Below are 8,806 nucleotides of genomic sequence, written 5' to 3'. Positions count from 1 at the left end.
TTATAAGTCAGGAAGAAAAGAGGGGCAGCGGGGGTGGGGGGGGGGTCACAAGGAGGATGAGAAGGGTCTTGCAAGCCGGTTACCTCCGGGCATTCCGCTGCGCTTTCCTCTGGTGCAACAGGATTAAGCCCTTCAGTGGAGGTTGGGTGACAGACCCGTGGGAGAGACTGAGGGTCAGGAGGCTGTTTCCTCAGCGCAGACCATTGCAGGTTCACTGGCAAAGACTCAGCAGAATGTGGGTTTCAGTGTCCCCACCACTGTTATCAACCCCCATGTCTCCAATCCAACATTCAGGGTCCCACTCCTTTCCCAGCTGTGCCCTCACTTTAGGAGCAGTCACCCTGCAACGTAGATGGTCTAGTTTCCATTGTAACTCTGCTGCTTGCACAGTGAGACTCCGGGTCTGGTTTCAGAGATCTCAAGTCTGGGGCTGCATCAAACAAGATTTTCTTTCAGGGCACACAGAAACATTCACATTGTTCCTGCGGTGCTTAAATTGCACGTTTGGAGCCTTCAGCTCATCCCTTTTTTTTGTAACTGTATCCAGCATATTAGGAAGAGCCAGCCAATGTCCTTACACCTTTTAACTCCACAAAGCCCCATCGAGGTGTCAAAAACACTCTCCCAGAGCCTAATGTCTTAAAGCATGTGAGTAGCCATGCCCAGTGGCGATAGTTTGTGTATCTCTGTCGCCACCTTCCATCGTGGACTGCCAGTGTCCTCTTGATTATTGGAAATAGAGTCATTAGTGCCCTAGAATCTAATCAGAGCAGAGAGCCAACAGAAAAAACTCAAGACCCAATTCAGAAATCCTGTTTTTAAGATTCATTTTCTCAAGAACCACTCCTGGTACCAAGCTGTACTAGTCAGGGTTCTCCAGGTAAACAGAACCGATAGGAAGGTATCTGTAAATATTATGAGATTTTATAAAATTGTCCCATGTGATTGTGAACACGTCCAAATTCTGCAGGGGAGGCTGCAAGCCGAGAACTCCAACGCAGGTCCTCGCGAATTCCCCAGGAGACGCGGGCTGCTGAAGCAGAGACGGGAATTCCCTCTTCTGACTGCTGAGCTCATCCCTTCTCCTGTTAAGGCCTTCAGCTGATTGGATGAGACGTCTCTCATTGTTGAAGACGATCTGCTCAGTTGATTGCGGATGTCATCAGCCATAGAGGCAACCAGCTCACTGATGACTAAAGTCCATGAAATGTCCTCACAGTAACAATTAGGCCAGTGTTCGCTTGGCCAAACAACTGGGCGCCACCACCTGGCCAAGGTGACAGCTGAGGCTAACCGTCACAACAGTCATCGCTTCTCTCCTTTCTCATTATGAATTAGTAATGGACCTGCCCGTAGGTTAGGAAACTTCATGCCTGAGGTGGTTTGAAGCTGTGTGTGCCCCAGAGATTCACGTTCTTAAATTTAACCCATTTCTGCTGGTGTGGTCCTCTGTAAGGACCTTTTGGTGAGGCCACTGCACCTAAGGTGTGGGTTTTACCCCTCTTACTGGCTCTTACTGGAGTCCTTCATAAAGAATGAAATTCAGACAGAAAAAAAAGCCATGGAAGCGAGAAGCTGAAGCAACGAAACCTGGCAGAGAAGGGGGCGACCAGCAGGGGGCGCCACGTCCTTGCCAGGCGCGGGGAGCCCAGAGTCCCCGGAGCCCATCTTCAGGGAGCAAGCACCGCCTGGAGGATGCCTTGATTTGGGCGTTTTCACGGCCCCCAAACCGAGCAAATAAATTCCCATTGTTTAAGCCAAACTACTTCATGGTATTTGCTTTGAGTAGCTGAGAAACTAAAACAACCGCCAGTCTCAGATTCCCCCCAAGTATGAATAGGTGTGAGCAGAGCCTACCAGAGGTGCGCAGGTGCCTCTGCCTCAGCAGACGTGGCCACACCTCAGCGGCAGCCAGACACACAGAAAACAGACTTCCCCTCCATGACCTACAGCCTCAACAGCGGATGCACAAAGACACACACAACCGATCAGCCTCTAATAATAAATTATATCATCCTCCCTCTACAATCTCCACCCCATTGGGATACTGTTTCTTCTTGGAATATCAGGCTTATACCTTTCTACCATGTGCACTCTGAATTTTCTGTATTCAGAGTAAGTGTTAGAGAATTCCAGAAATTTACAGTACCATCCATTCTTTTACTCAAATTTCCTCAAAAGAATGCCCAGAAGACTCTGAGATAAAATAAACACAGTATATGCAAAAAAGTTCCAGGAGGGAAAATTGATTCCCTGGTCAGGCACACTCTACAAACTACAATTCCCACAGGAAGAAGAGGGTTGAGGGCTCGTCTTAACTTGAGTGGAGCTGCAGTCGCCCCACTTCTGCTCTGAACGCCCAGCGGTCTGGTCTAAATTCATCTGCTGCAGGTGTTGTGGACGGTCACCCAGACCTTGACCCCTTTGGCCAAAGGGGAGCGTGGGCCACAGCCAGTGCTGCCTGTTTCCCCTGCGAACCTAAAGGGCCCACCGCGGAGCCTGTGTGAGAGGAAGAGGTGCCCCGACCCCCGAGGCAGACGCTCATGGAGACAGTTCTCAGGAAGAGAACGGCGGCGAGTCCTCCTCGAGGGTCCCTAGCCCAGGGCCTGGCTCACGGCCCCCAGGTGAGGGAAGCCCAGGCCTGCTGGGCTAAGGGATACGTATGGCAGCACAGGAAACTAGGACAGGGCTCCCCGAAGGGCGTTTTGTGCGGGGCCCACATGTACGCAGCGGGGACTCAGCGCCAGCTCGATGGCGAGCATCCCTGGTGTGGGCCACGGGGCGCTCGTCCTGCAGGAGCTTTCCACTGATACCTTAGAACGAAGCGCCACGCGCTAGCTTACGTCAGACGGCAGGTGGAGGGAAACGCGCGCGAGGCCCCAGCCTGCCCGGCCTTTGTCACCAGCGCCCCTGATGTTTGTTTCAGAGACAGTGACACCCCAGCTCACTAGGCCAGCCCATGGCCAGGTGACAAAGAGCCGAAACCCACAGCTGCCACCCTGTGCTCTTGTTCCAAAAGGAAGGAGAAGAAACAGCGATGGTTATTTTTTAAAAAATCAAGTCTTTTCCTGATCAAACAAAGCCTGCTTTAAGTTTGCCAGGTGAGTTCACGGATTTTAATCCTTTAGTGCAAATACCCGGTACTGTCTTCCCCATTGTGGAGAGTCCGTTTTAAGCTTCTCTTCGGCATCGTGGACAAATACTCCTTACGTATTGCTTTTCCCCTTCTATGAGTTGGTAAGAGGCCTCCCCACAGGCTTGGGAATTTCACTCCCAGCCGTGGCTCCCACCTTCCTACACGCTGAGGGGAGTGATCGCAGCGAGCAGCTGGGCACGCACAGCTGTATCTCACAGGCGCCGACAGCCCTTCCCCATCAGCCGCTCGTGGCAGCAAGTGGAGCAGGTGCGCAGCGGACGCTGGCACAAGAGCCACATTCCAAAGCGCCATGATTCCTGGATCAAGAGAGAGACGAGACTTTCTCCTGACGGCTGAAGCCCTTCCAGAGACAGTAAGGGAGGGATCTGAGGAATCCTCTAAAAGCCGCTGAATTCCGATTCTTCAACGCCCTTTCCTGCCCCTCTGGTCCTTACTAATCTTGAAATTATTATTCCACTTGGAACATTGATCTTTTGCTTTACTTTGATAGTTTAAAATATTGCATTAACTATGATATACTTGGATTACTGTTTTTTGTGTCCCCGTGTTGTCAGCCAAAGGGGTGCCGATGCCAAATACCAGCACTCTGCTGGCTTTTATAAAGGGTGTTTATTTGGGGTAGAAGCTCACAGTTACCAGACCCTAAAGAGTCCAACTCAAGGTACCGTACGAGGTCCTTTCTCACCCACAGTCACTGGCCACGTGTTGGAGCAAGATGGCGGGCGACGTCTGCGAGGGCTCAGGCCCCCTCCTTCCTCTTCAGGCCCGTGGCCCCAGCTCCTTCCGTCCAGCTGTAGCTGGCACAGGGCTGCTCTCTCCCTGGGGCTCTTTCTTTCTGGGCTCAGCTGCTCTGTTCTCTCCAAGGTCAGCTGTAGACCATCAGGCTCACCTCTCTTCCTGGGGCCTCTGCTGTGTCTAACGAGCCGTCTCTCCTCCTCTGTGTTCTCTGAGTGTCTACTTCATGTGAGTGTCTGTTTTATCCTCAGGGGCTGGGCCTCGTCGCTGTCACACTCTAATGGTGTGGTTGGATCACAGCCTTAATCTTAAGATAATTTGATCAGATGTCTCAGCTGAATCGAATACAATCAAAGGGTATCACACCCAGAGGAACCGTTTACACACTTAATCTAGATTTCTTTTTGGAATTCATAAATCTCTAACTGCTACACCCCCTTGAGTTTTGCACCCAAGAGGAGTGCCTCACTCGCCTAACCCTACTCCCTGCCCCGTGGACTCAGACACCGGGTGAGTGGTCAGGCAGGGCTTCTTGGAGGAGGCCGTGAGGGGCCGAGCCCGAGCGCCTCCTCTCAGCCCCTTCCAGGGTGAGTGCCGAGGGCTGGGGCTCGCTCCCCTTGCCCGGGCAGGGGGCACAAAGGGTGTCTCGGCGAGCGGCCAGCCCTTCTCCGCTGGAGCTCGAAGTACGCGGAATCCTAGCTGGGAGGAGGAGCGGGCGCAGGGGCCCGGGAGGCGGCCGGCAGAGCCTCCTCGGATGTAATGCCGGGGACGCCGGTTGTGTCCTCGCCGTCCCTCGGGCTCCTCCAAGGGCCCCTCATGCGCGGATGCCTCGAGAAGCCCGCGGGAGGGCGTGTGTCCGAGCCCAGCAGCCCGGGTCACCCGCCTCTCCCTCCAGCTCCAGGCAAAGCCACAGGCACGTGCGGCCCACCCGGAGGAGGGAGAAAGCCACAGCTGCCAGGGGACAAAAGGGCCAGGAGGGCAGAGAAGGCGGGGAAGGGGACCCCAGCTCCGCGGCCGGGGCTCCTGGCCTCCGGCTGTCCCCCGGCCCTCCGGCAGGCTGCCCACCTGCCTCCACTTGTGCGCTGAGGCACGCTTCCCACCTGAACGCGGAAGGCGTCTTCGGGTGACAAACCCCACGCGACGAGCGTCCTGCAGTCAGAAGCCACGGCTCCAGGACGGGGTCACCACCTCCTGCCCCCCTCAGCAGCCCCCCTCGCGCGACGCCCCAGCCGCTTGGAGCCTCTTGACCCCACAAGAACATGCTCCCCCCCTGCTGCTCCTTCCCCACTAAGTCTCTCTCGTCCTTCAGCTCAGCACGGAGGTCACCTCCCACAGGAAGCCCACCGGACGGGCCCCTCTCGGTGGACAGAAGCCTCTGCTGGCTCCCGGGGCCCCGTGGGCTTCCGCTATCAGAGCAGTGATTGCTCAGCTCAGTGCTCCCCCCCCACCGCCAACGCGCATCTCCAGAACAGGCACATGGTAAATGGAGGGGAGTGGAATATTCGGAGAGAGCAGGGAGTTCTCTGTGGTCTTAGAACCACAGAGAGGGGTGCAGGGGTCCAGGGTGGTGTCAGCATCAGAACGTTCTAAGAATTGCAGCGCCCTGACCAGCCCAGGCTCCCTGGAGGTGATGAGCGGCCCATCACGGGAGGCATGCAAGCAGGTGTGAGAAACTCTCGCACAGCCCTGTCCATGACTCCACCCCCTCCCTGCCCAGGCAGCCGGACTGAGACCCCACCTCCCTCCAGGCCTCTGCCCTCGCCCCCACCTGCCCCCAATTCCCTCCTCAGCCTCAGGAGTCGGAGGGACCACGTGGTGCCAAAGGGGCTGCAGTCAGGGCCCTGGGCACAGGGGCTGCTCCCCAGCCATCTTTATTTTTATTTTTTTATTTTTTTTGAAGACTTATGTTTATTTCACTCTTCATCCCCCCCCCCCCCCCCGCCCATTGTCTGCTCTCTGTCCATTTGCTGTGTGTTCTTCTGTGTCTGTTTGTATTCTTGTCAGCAGCACCGGGAATCTGTGTTTCTTTTTGTTGCGTCATCTTGCTGCATCAACTCTCCGTGTGTGCGGCGCCATTCCTGGGCAGGCTGCACTTTCTTTCGTGCTGGGCGGCTCTCCTTATGGGGCACACTCCTTGTGCGTGGGGCTCCCCTACGTGGGGGACACCCCTGCATGGCACGGCACTCCTTGCGCGCATCAGCACTGCACATGGGCCAGCTGCACACGGGTCAAGGAGGCCCGGGGTTTGAACTGCGGACCTCCCATGTGGTAGGTGAACGCCCTATCAGTTGAGTCACAACCACTCCCCACTAGCCACCTTTAAATCAGCTTCCGGGGGAAAGTGCAGAGGGCTCTGGGGCTGGGGGCTGGTCCTCCGTCCCTTCCCCTTCGCACCCCCCCACCCCAACCCTGGCCCAGCTGGAGCCAGGGGGCGGCAGGAGGGCAGAGTGTGGGGCCAGCTTCCTTGGCAGGGGGCCAGGGCCGGGCGGGCAGGGGTTGAGCAGCTCCCCAGGGTGGGCGCAGTGGCAGGGATAGGAATTCCTCCGTCACTGAGCCACGCGGGCTCACGGGAGGCCTGAGCAGCGGGGTCCATGGCCCCTGGGTAGCCCACCCCGCAAATGGGCCCCCAGGTCTCCCCCCTCCAACCCCAAGCCAAACCAGCCCCCAAACAAGAGAGCCGCGGACGCCCCTTCCCTGGGGGGCCCCAAGGGGCCGACACCCCGCACTGGCCAGGCCCACCCGCACCGTCTCGTCCCCTTGCACATCGGCCCCACGAGCTGTGACCCCAAGCTGGGTGCCTCCGCCAGCCTCTCCCGGGACTCAGCTCCTGTGGCCCCCCAGGGGGTCTCATGCAGCTCTCGGGTGACAGGCTAAACCCCAGCCTTCGTGCACCCCCCCACCGCGTGTGTGTCCCTATCCCCCACCCCCCCTGGGCTCTAGCCGGGGACCAGCGGCTCCACCGGGGGTGCGGCCTGGCTTTAAGCGGGACCTGCCCGCTCTCCCGCAGGAGAAGGCGCAGGGGGCGGGAGGCCCCATGGGCCTCTTTGGGGACAGAAGGCGGCAGCGCCCGGGGCTCCCCAGGCCTCTGTCTCCCCTCTGTGAGACGGGCCCAGGGCCCCGGAGGGGAGTGGGCAGGCAGAAGGCGCACCCCCTCCCCCGTGGGGGTCCTGCCCCACCCCACCCCTCACTCCCCTGCCCCTTGCTCAAGCCTGGAAACAGCCGAGGCTCGAGGACCCAGCTGTGTCCCTGAGGCCTCGGGGCAGGGCTGTCCTTGGGGCCCCCAGGACGCCGCACACCCCCCCAGCCTTCGAGCCCTCCCGGGAGCCAGCATCAGGCCCACGCTGGTTACCGCAGGGACCTCCACCACGAGGCCAGGTGATGCCACTTTCCCGCTGGACGCCCTCGCGGGTCCAGAGCTCCCTCTCCGGCGCCTCCCAGGGCTGCCCGGTCTTGGGACACGCGCCCCTGTGCACCCCACCATGCCGGCCACCTGCAGACCGGCCGCAGGCCCTTGGCACGTGCGGGTGCGCCTTCCTCCCCTTCTCGGGTGTCCCCATTTGCGTCCTTCACCCGCAACAGGGAGCCCTGTCCCCAGGGACAGGGAGGGGTGGGACCCCCAAGGAAGCCCGCACCACCGGCCAGAACAGGCAGAAACCGCTTGCCCAAAGCTCCAGAAAGCAGCCGAAGGGCTGCAGGAACAGGGGGCACCGGCTGCAGAAGTCCCCTTCCAAGCAGAGGGCTCGCGTGGCGCTGCCAGGAGGGAGCACAGGGCCCTCGTGCACGTGCAGGGAGCATGGACTTCTGTCGGGGTGGCCTGGCAGCCTGGCCCTCCAGGGCCAGCCCGGCGCGTAGAAGGGGCTCACCCGGCTCTCCCTGGAGCTGCGGCCGCGGGTCAGCCCTGGGGCCGCCTGGGCAGGGATGCTGGCCTCGGGCGCAGCACAGGGTCCGGCAACCGTCCCCTAAGGAAGACGGGAATTCATTTCCACGTACATGGGGAATTCCTAGGGCCTCCGGCGTGCCCAAGGCAAGACGCGGGCGCAGGAGGACGGGGTTGGTCCCAGCCTTGCTGGGGGCTCCCCCTCATTCACTGCGTGCCTACCCCCCAGAGGAGAGCGCGCCACAGGCCAGGCTGAGGGCTGGGCAAGGCGTCTTCTCCCCGCTCTCTTTTTTTTGTTAGCTCTGTCATAACACCAGCTGGACACAACTTAAGGAACAGATGCCCCTGAGTCCAAATTCCAGTGACAACACAGTAAAATATCAAAATGTCCTGGTTTCAAGAAAAGGTTACAATGCATATAAGGAAATAGCAAACAATAGCCCAGGCAAAGGACAAGAGTAAAGTATCAGGAACCATCGACAAGGAGGACCAGACTGGGACATGCCAGACAAAAAAATAAAACTGTGGTCCTGAAAATGCTCAAAGAGCTAAAGGAAAACATGGACAAAGAACCAGGCAACCAGGAGAACGATACATGGACACGAGGCAGTCATGAGAGAGGTGGCAAGTATCAAAAGGAACGAAAAGAGCTTAGGGCGACAGGGAGAGAAACGGGGGTTCCCTAGAAGGGCTCAGCGGCAGACGGGGGCACGCAGAAGGAAGACCTGCGAGCTGGAAGACAGCAGAAGCATCCACTCTGAGGAGCCGAGAGAAAAGAGAGTGAAGAAAAGTAAAGGGAGTCTGAGAACCCTGTGGGACATCATCAACCTACCAGTACACACACCGTCGGAGTCCCAGGAGTGAGAGAAAGGGGCAGAGAGGATATTCAAAGAAATAGTGACTGAAAACTTCTGAAACTTAACAAAAGACATGAATAGACACATCTCAGACGCTCAACAAACTCCAAACAGGATAAACCCAAATAGACCCACACTGTGCCACGATAAATCAAACTGCCAAATGCTAAAGAAAAAGAG

The sequence above is a fragment of the Dasypus novemcinctus genome, chromosome 17 (assembly GCF_030445035.2).
Source record: "Dasypus novemcinctus isolate mDasNov1 chromosome 17, mDasNov1.1.hap2, whole genome shotgun sequence".
NCBI classification, from domain to species: domain Eukaryota; kingdom Metazoa; phylum Chordata; class Mammalia; order Cingulata; family Dasypodidae; genus Dasypus; species Dasypus novemcinctus.
The sequence above is the reverse complement of the archived record's forward strand: the minus strand, read 5'-3'. Positions refer to the sequence as shown.